The 10,481-nt window shown below is 33.2% G+C and overlaps 1 long non-coding RNA gene across 1 annotated transcript in view; it reads right to left on the bottom strand.

Moving 5' to 3' along the window:
- Positions 1–256: 256 nt before the first annotated feature.
- Positions 257–10,481, bottom strand: part of LOC126977555 (uncharacterized) — a 68,787-nt gene continuing 58,562 nt past the window's right edge. Inside the window, exon 3 of the long non-coding RNA XR_007732231.1 lies at positions 257–321. This is a non-coding gene — a long non-coding RNA (uncharacterized LOC126977555). The remainder of the gene's footprint in view (positions 322–10,481) is intronic.

Genomic DNA, 10,481 nt, shown 5'->3' with positions numbered 1-10,481 from the left:
TAGGATCAAATTAACTCCTTCTTTGTCTACGAGTCTGCCTCCATCGTAAGATTTACGGTTATCGAGTAGATTTTCATTCAGTTGTGTTATAAGTTAATATGGCAAAGTAATTAAATTAATACTTCATAAAGAGTACTAATGGCCAATAGCACGCGCTGTATACTTATAGATCTACCTATACATATAAGTTGAAGTGTTCCGCGTTCTATGATATCGCTTACCTTAAGTATAATTAGCTAAGATAACTTACCTATTAGCGCTTCGATGTGATATTTGGGTATAATCTCATTTGCGGTAGTCAGTTTGGCGGCAATTTTTGCACTGAAACAATTAAGAATTAGTTTTAGTATTTAGTGTATTTGTAGACATGGAATATTGTGCCGTTATATTAACTTAAATATTGCTATCTTGTACAGGATTTATTCATCAACATGAAGCAAAGGAGCAAGAAGCTTTCGTGATGGAGAATAGTGAGGCAACCGCTCATGGACACCAGGAGTCAAGAGATGCGTTGCTGGCCTTTAGGTGTCAGTATGCTCTTTTCTTGAAGGTCCCTTAGTCGTATCGGTCCGGGAAAACAGCAGCTGGTTATTGATTCCATGAAGTGATTGAGCAAGTCAAGAAATTTCTAGCTAAACACGCAGTTTAGGAATGGCGTATGTAAACGTGGTCCTTGTAGTATTTTGTAGTTTTTTTTGTAGCTATATAGCTCAAAGTATATTCTTCTCTTCTGTTTATCTGACATCCCTCCACAGTTCGGTCTTTCCTACACGCAGGACTGAACTGTGCTAAGCTTCCTTATGTGGTATTTCCAGTTCGATTTGACATGGGCAATTAAAATATGTAAAAGATGGTCGATTTGTGATTCCACTGGTGTTTCATAAGAGTATCATCATCATCAACATTTCAGCCGAAAGACATCCACTGCAGGACAAATGCCTTCCCTAAAGGTCGATCGGTCCTGGTCTGCCCTCATCCAACCTCATCTATCAAAAGAGTATATGCAGCAGTAATCACAAACCATCAGGTGTTAGGTGAGCTCCCAGAATCCCATAAAAAGGATATTTGTCCTTAGCCCATAAAAATATAATAATATGAAACTCATCATTTACTTCGATATATGTATTTGAATTGTACAACCAATAAATAGTATAACATAATGAACATGAATAAAATTTGAAAAACAACACTTTATGAACGATGCGGGACTCGAACGCACGACCTCCGGCGTTCCGTGCCGGTGCTCTAAGCCACAACCTGAGACTTGAACAAAGCAAACGAGATTTTATAACGAGACGTTACTCGAACGGTTTGCTCAGTTGGTTAGAGCACCGGCACGGAACGCCAGAGGTCGTGCGTTCGAGTCCCGCATCGTTCATAAAATTTTGTTTTTCAAATTTTATTTGTGTATTAATCCCAGAAATGAGGGTTATCACTTTAAAAACATAACATATTCTTTATAATGAACATGATATGACAGTTCTTGTTCCATGATGAAAACATATAAACTATTAATAGAATAATAGCAATGAAATCATAATTATAATAGTTAGATGTTGCCTAGTTAGTAAACAAAACAGCAAGCTTATATTATCGTCATGTTAAAGTATAAACAAAGTTTTCGGTCGATAGTAAATTTGATGAGCGCCTTAATAACAGTTATTATGTGCTTATTATATAGTAACGAAGTCTCGCTGAGTTTTAATTCAATCGGCAATAAAATTGATTTGAAGTTTCACAACCTTTCCCAAAACTTCTTTGTTGCAACAATATAATTATGTTTCAATATCTTTAGGTAATTTTGTATTTGTTTGTCAAAAGTTATTTCAATATTTACTCAAATTTGTGTTATCTGTCCCTTTTTAAGAATGTGTTCACTTGGTAGTTTGAGTTTTGGCGTAGTGAAAGAATATTTAACGAAGACCGTAAAGCCAGAAATCATTTTAAATTATTGCTGTTGTCGTTTTGCTTTACAATGGGCATATAAAAAACATTAAATGAATAAATATCCGTAAATATTTATGAAATATGGTTAAGTGTTGATCTTTGGAAAATCTTTAGCTCGACCTGGCACCACAAGCAGAACCCGTTCACGAGTTGATGTCGGACCAGGTGTCGTTCCCTTCGCACATATTTGAGGGGAGACGATCCGGCACACGATGCCGCCGCAAGTAATGCCACTCAGTGTGTATGATGAACCATATAATATTAAATAATGGGATAAGCATAACGAGGAATATCACACAACAGTGACAGTTGTCGTATTCAAGTCATACCGCAGCACTACTAGCCAAGGCGTGGTATACCTCGATATGCCCCTTCTTATCAAATTGGACCATATATATTATTTAGTTATGCAATTTTTATTTCACGGGATACATTTATGATATTCTAACAATAGGCCGGAAATGCTTATGAGATTGCTCAGGTGATTCTTGGGTTGTGGTTATCGCTTATTAGGTGACCTACATGCTTTTTCCTCTTTCTATACCTAAAAAAGGGGAAACTTTATATATGTTGAGGGTTTAGTGCTCTGTGAACAGCTTGATAGCTTGGCGTTTCCTTAACACGTCGCTACATTGAGCTTGACATTATTTCAATCCTCAAACTTGGATATAAACCACACTATCAGAATGTATGGCGTTCCATCACAGTTTCGTCTTAAAGAAACTATCATTATACTTATTTGATATTAAGCTCACTTGATAACTCCCAGCATTTCGGAGTAAAGAACCTTGCCATATAAACAGACAGATGGACCATGAACTAGGTGATTTAAAGCATTCAGTTTTTTATCTCGAGGCTCGAAAGTTTAAACATTTTTAATTTAAGTCCTTCAAGTAAGTTATAAGTATAATAACAATTATTCAATATTATGATTTTTCTAAATCTTTCGTATAAGTTGAAATATATAGCTATCTTCATCATTATCATATCATCAGCCGGAAGACGTCCACTGCTGGACAAAGGCCTCCCCCAAAGATTTCCACGACGATCGGTCCTGTCAGTCTAACAACACTGTGTCTTCCGGTACGTGATCGCCATTCGAGGACTTTACCCCCAAACGGCCACCTGTCCGTCGAAAAATGTACCCTAAATAAATAACTGAATAAATAGAAAAAATAATAATATAATTTCTAAATATAATGAACTAAATAGCCATACACAATTTATATCTTGATTAATGAAACGAAACAGTTTTATCTTATAATAAACGCTATCGAATCCGGAATCGACGTAACTTCAATGAATAATCGAGATTATCCGAACTTTTAAAGCTTCAGTTACGATATAATAACTTTTTAGTTAACGACAAATTTACGAGAATATAAATTAAGTGGACATTATGAAACATCTTATTGTTAAAAGAGTTTATTGTGCTCGTAAATATATTGGGTAATTATTACTTGAGATTTGGTTTACTGCAATTTTGATAGTTAGGCAACGATACACGTTTTTTTTTAATGAAAATAAGGGACGAGACAAGCTGAACGTTCAGCTTATAGTAATAGCCCTACCCATAACAATGCAGTGCCGCCCAGGATTCTTGAAAAACCCAAAAATTCTGAGCGGCACTACAATTGAGCTCGTCACCTTGAGACATAATATGTTAAGTCTCATTTGCCCAGTAATTTCACTAGCTACGGCACCCTTCAGACAGAAACACAGTAATGTTTACACATAACTGCTTCACGGCAGAAATAGGCGCCGTTGTGATACCCATAATCTAGCCGGCTTCCTATGCAAAAGAGCCTCCCACTGGTATATTACACATATCTTATATTATAACTCAATAAAATAGAAGTCCTATAGGATCGATCAGTAACACGCATTTTGAGAGTCTAACAAGTGTCAAATACTTACGCAAACATTTAATTTAATTTATGGCACGTTTTATATATCAAAATTTATATTTGTGCCAAAAATTATGTATAATGAAATTTTTGTTAATCTGAACCTAAAAAGACCTCTACCACTCTCTAAGTAATCGATGGAATGCTTAACTAATCGTACGTTAGTTTAAAATAATAATTATCTGGCAGCATTAAGAGGCGCAGGTTCTGATAATGGTTCGTACAATTTGGCACATGAAAAAAATAATATTTACTACCAAAAATGGGGAAAAATTCATCAAAAAACATAATCGTTGATATTCTAAATATAAATTTTAGCTATCTGCGCTTCTTTTAATTTTATCGGTTCTAAAATAGTAATACAGATTTTTGTCAATTATTAATATAATCAATCTAGGTCAGAATACAAGCGACCGCCCATGATTCTGTATCCGTAGGCTTAGCAATGTTAATTATTTTTGGAGAAATTTATTCATAATAATTAATATTATTAAATTTTCTTAAATAAAAGTTACTTAAGTCTCTTTTTACAAAACCTAAAGATATACATATACAAGAAAAGGAATGACATGGTTTTCTGTATCTACAATATGTTATGTTTTTAAAGTGATAACAAATAAAATTTGAAAAACAAAACTTTATGAACGATGCGGGTTTCGAACCCACGACCTCCGGCGTTCCGTGCCGGTGAAGCCACAGCCTGAGAGTTGAACAAAGCAAAAAGAATTTTATAACGAGGCGGTACTCGAACGGTTAGCTCAGTTGGTTAGAGCACCGGCACGGAACTCCGGAGGTCGTGGGTTCGAATCGCGCATCGTTCATAAAGTTTTGTTTTCAAATTTTATTTGATTGTTTTCTGTTAACAATATAACAAACATATTATGTTCATTTAAATGATGTGTGACAAACAGCTTCTTCAATTTTATATGTATAAAGAATAACAAGCAATTGAACAGCACATCACGTCATAGAACAAATCAGTTTCATCTGTTATTTCATAACGAATGTTGATACGACGGTTGCCTAATAAGATGAATATTTTTGTACGTGTATGAATGAATATGGTTTAGATGTACCGAAACAATAGCACAACCAATTTGCAGCGACCATTAGACGCTGTCTTATTGAAAAACTGGTATTTGGTTTCTTATGTTACACTGCTCGCCTAAACGGCAATCTAAAATATAATATTTATATTTAAATACATTGAAAGTGACTGTATTATGAAAATATTTCTTAACATTGCGTATACGTTTACACAAGACTTATGATATTTTTTTTATTTTTTTTTATCTGTATGTTAGTCTGTTTCGATTTACTTCCAACATGGCTAATTTTGATGGGACTCTAACTGGCTGAAAGTTATGTTAAAAATTGATGTTATAAGGCCTGTCTTTATTTTAGAAAATAAGTAAGAGTTCTGAGATTGTCAATTAAATTGTCGATTTAGTGGTCAGATTTCCACATAAACTAAATCTATGTGGGCAAAGTCGCGGGCACACGCTTGTATTGTATATGTAATTGCTTCTGCTTGATACATCACCTAATTTTATTTCTGAATGACTGGTGACAGTTTCTAAGTCAATTAGTTTACAATGGTTAAAGTATGCAATGTGTTAATTAAGAATTTAATCTGCCTGTTAAATTTAACTAAAATGCGTATACCATGTTTTCCAGATTGAGTAATCTTTATCAGAAGATACATTGATATGAGAAAAATGAATATTATTTTAGCTAGCTTACTTTGGCGGTGGTTTTGTATCTTTTTCATATCACATATTGACAATTTACAATTCTATATGAAATTAGACCCTGCTTAAATATGTGTCATGATGAAAGCTCTGCTCACCAATCTACAGATCTGTGTGTCTCGCAACATAATGTTACATATTGGTGTAGGACACAATAGGCGATGATTTCGATACAGAACCATGGGAGTCAAGATTATTAATTGTCATTGAAGATTGATGTGACATTACACCTTTATTGATTTACAAGTGGGTTAAGGTGATGTTAAGTAATATGTTTGTGATATACATGAAAAAGTTATATAACTATTAGCTTAGAGCATCTATTTTTAGGCACGTCTGCATCAAGATAGCATTATACGAGAATCCGAGTTTGTTTAATTCGTTTTAACGCCTAAACGAATGAACTGATCAGAATGAAATTTGACAAAAAAATAAGATTTAGATTCGTACCTCAAATTTGAGTTGCTAACTTTACTAAGTTATCTTATTGAATACGGTTAGTTTTTATAAAAACCGTTTGAAGCAATCCGATGAAAGTCACCTTACTTAACTCATTTTGTGTCTCGCTTTACAATATTTTAAAGTCCAATAAACTCGTAATTGATAAAAAGTAATAAAATGAACAAAATTAACGGATCTATATATCACGGATTGCGAAATGTCTTGTAACGTTTACGACTGTTGAAAGCTCTCTTACAGAGTTTTTTTATTACTTTCGAAAGTGTTTTTATTATGTAAATTTGGTAGGGATTATAATTGCTATAATAAATTGCTCTATGTAATTGTTTTTTCGCAAGTAAGTCTTATTGTACAGTGTAATTTTTAATTTTAAGTGTACTGTCTCATTTTTTGAAATGTTGCAGTGATGTTACGAGTATAGTAGACGTATAGTTCAAATTCAAAGTTCTTTATCTGTCAGAAATATTCACAAGTAAAGTTGTTGCAAATTTAAAAGTAGGCACATGTTTCGTCTTAACAGACATTCAAATATTTCAGTGGTTTCTCATAACCTAACACAATCAATAAATACTGCTTGCTACATTTAATTTGACCAACGTAAAGCTAAACCTAAAGATCTTTTTAAATTTAAAATAAATTAAGGCATATTTAAGTGATGACCTTAATTCAAATCAATCTATATTACATAGGTTATATGAAATTTCCAAACAAAAGTCCCTAAACACATAAGTATTGAGTTTTAGATAACATTTGGTATACTATTTAAACCATCAAGATAATTAAAAAAGAATATAAAAGACTTAAATCCATTTTTGATTTTAATCCAAGCCGAAAGAAAAGAACATGTAAATTTTATCACAGTGTTAGTTACGTCAAAATGTTTATCAAACTCATTTTATTTATTGCAAATGGCACCACCATCTTATTAATATTAAAGCTAATAAGTTTAGTTTGGCAATTAAAATGTCATGAGATGGTATCGTGATTGTTCAAAATTTTATCAATCAAAATTATCGTTTTAAAATCACAGTCTATAGATGAAACTCAATTAAAGAAAAGTCTAAACTCAAACCTGTAGTGTAAGTGTATTTGAGTGTGTGTGTGCATGTGCACACACACACTCAAATACACACACAGATTTCAGACTTGTTTTAATTGTGCGATAATTGTAAATTTTGGTTTTTAATAATTTCTGTTTATTTATATATTGTTTATCAAATATTATGTGTCCGCTAAAGTTACGAGATATTCCCAATACAAGTGTCCTAAGACAACTTAATGGGAAGTATCAACCTCTAAAATGTATATGCAATCTTTGAAATAAACGACATTTATAAATTTAAATATGAAAAAATTCACTCAATAATAGCGTTAGATATAATGAAGAAAATAGCGAACAGATAGATCAAGCATAACATAAAAGGTAGAGAATATACGAGATAATAAATTTACATTATTTAAGATTCTCCTTAATAATAAATGCACTACCTAAATATTTAAGAAATAGAAGGCACTCACGATCGATAACTCCTTACTATGCGCATGAATAATTTGTTAGTAAAATGATTTATTTATGATAAATTCACGACTATCATAACTCTCGATAAACAAAGGCTTGAACATTATTCCGTAGTACTTACAACCTCTTTTCTTAGAAAGTACATGGACATAAGAGAAGGCTTAAAAACCGAAAAATAAAACACACTGGATTAAGTTTAAGTAACTAGTGAACTTTATATTTGATTTTGTTTTACCCTTAACCAATATTTAACGGTTTTTGGTTAGGTTTTTTAGTTAATTATAAAGTTTATTTCAACTAAACAGTTGAAACTTCAGTTTTTTATCCCTTTTCATCGCCGAGTCTTTTGACAGAGCAAAGTTATAATTTTAAGTGATATTTACTAACAACTAGCGTACGCTCATCTTGATTCTACTCTCGCTGTTTAACCAAAATTAACCGGTTAATAAGTATTAAGCCTTATTAGAACATGAGAAGGTTAAATTTTTGTTAATATCGGAACAGTATGAAAAAAATTGTTACAAAAATCCTATTGCATATAAATACAATAGTCGTAGCAAAGAAATGTATATGCTGTCTCTACCAAGAACGCAGAATTATTATGGTGAACGAGCTAGAAGGCTTCATGTACTAAAACTGTTAAACAGTATGCCTAGGCATATCAGAAATAAGCCCAATACCAAAAGTAATTATAAAAGGAACATTTTAGCTCATTTGCTAAAAAACTGAAAAGAAAGCCGTAGGTTATTGTTATATCTTTATAGCTTTGGGAGCTACTTCTCTGCCAACAAACTGCTATGCAGTTTGGCGGAGGTTTTTATTTTTATTGTACTTTAATTGGAGTGAATAAAGGCTTTTCATTATTGCTTTTTTTAACACCTGCTTGTTTAGTATGTTCAAATAATTGTGATAAACCTGTATAACTTAATGCATAGGAAAATCGTAAATACTTATATATATAGTAAAAATATAAAATTATTTCACATTAAAATGACATTCGGAATTGATAAGACTCACAGATAATTTGCATAAGTGCATAATTTGCACATAATAACGGCGATTACAATACTTAATGGGTGAACTTGCGTGCGAAGAGTGCGAAAAATTTCGAGTTGTAAAGTTCGCTATTTACTGATGAAATAACATGCATACTGCATTTGTCTGACCTTAGTTGTAAAGCGCGGGATTGCATTAATGTCACCTTGTACGTGTTTGTCATCTTTCTGAAGGATTAATTTTAATACGAGCAAGGCACAGCTCATCCGTTCTTATTCAGAAACTGGTCTGGCTTCCTACGTATCGAGGATGTTGCTCCATATACATAAATGCTGACAATTTTTATTGCATTTCAATCTTTATTCACAAGAGAAAAATACAAATATTGCAAAATTTAACGCTGTTGTGTGAATATCATTTCGGAAGTTTGATAATTGTTTGAAGTACATGTTGCATTGAGGCGATGTCTTTTAAGGTTACGTACCTTAACAGTTTATTATTCTAAGTGATATGTCGCATTTCTGGAATTAAATATACAAATTTAATTTGTACCAATATTTATGAACGATGCGGGACGCGTACTGTTTAGATTTGAAACAGCGACATCTCAAGTAAATTTTCTAATGTTCAATTATTGGGGTTGAGCAGATTATCAACTGTAAAGTAGATCTTGTAGATGGAATTACAAACTGAGAGTTGAACAAGACACACCAGGATTTACGATGGATGCGTCATTCGGACGTTTGGCTCAATAAGAGCGCTCGGATGGAACCCGAGAGGCGAGGATTCGAGTCCCGCATCGTTCATAAATTTGGCTATCAATTAAATTTGTATATTTTATGTATCTTATTTGTGGACAATGATTTACTTTTTAGGCTTAATTGTTCAAGTAGAAGAAGCGCTTAAAATAAGTTTTGATTTTGATTTCTATATATGTATACTATATTAGGAAAATAATATTTTAATTATAGTATAGAGTCTGAATTATGTTACACAATTATTGTACAGTACATTTAACTAGTAGACTTATATTGTTAGCATAAGATGTTTCAAAGGTTCCGCTGATAAAAGAAATTCGATAAAAACAGAACTATATTCCGGAGTTGCAAAGTTGAAATTTGACTAGCATGGTTGTAAAAACGTGTTACCAGTAGCCAAAATCAAGGGTCACGGGATCAAGCGTGATCGAAAGCTGATATTAGAGATAAGATGACGCATGCGTGAATGAGATATCGTTTATGGCTGTACGGCGTGTGTTGAAATTATTATCATAGTTTTATGATCATGTAGCTACTATTATATAATATACAATATTGATGACGATACTATGACATATGCTTACTACTCGGCTTAATCGAGTGATTTTTTTTTCATGGAATAGGAGGACAAACGAGCGTACGGGTCACCTGGTGTTAAGTGATCACCGCCGCCCACATTCTCTTGCAACACCCGAGGAATCACAAGAGCGTTGCTGGCCTTTAAGGAAGGTGTACGCGCTTTTTTTGAACGACCCATGTTGTATCGTCCCGGAAACACCGCACAAGGAAGCTCATTCCACAGCTTTGTAGTACGTGGAAGAAAGCTCCTTGAAAACCGCACTATGGAGGACCGCCACACATCCAGATGGTGGGGATGATATCCTAACTAGTGGCATGGTATCCTTACTACTCGGCTTAGTCGAGTTAGTAAGTCTTTTGTGGGCTGATGTATATAGGCGTTTACAACAAGATACCAGAAAATGTTCAAAACAAACACGAAATTCAAAAGAATTGTTAAAATGACTTTCTTAATGATACCACAGATTGGGAATGACCACCCTCATGCTTTAAACAATAAGTTTTATAGCACGATATTAAATTGTAACCATATTTTTTACAAAAAAAAAAGAAGCCCGCTGAGTTT

The sequence above is a fragment of the Leptidea sinapis genome, chromosome 45 (genome assembly GCF_905404315.1).
Source record: "Leptidea sinapis chromosome 45, ilLepSina1.1, whole genome shotgun sequence".
In the NCBI taxonomy this organism is placed as follows: domain Eukaryota; kingdom Metazoa; phylum Arthropoda; class Insecta; order Lepidoptera; family Pieridae; genus Leptidea; species Leptidea sinapis.
This window is presented reverse-complemented; position numbering and strand designations above follow the sequence as displayed.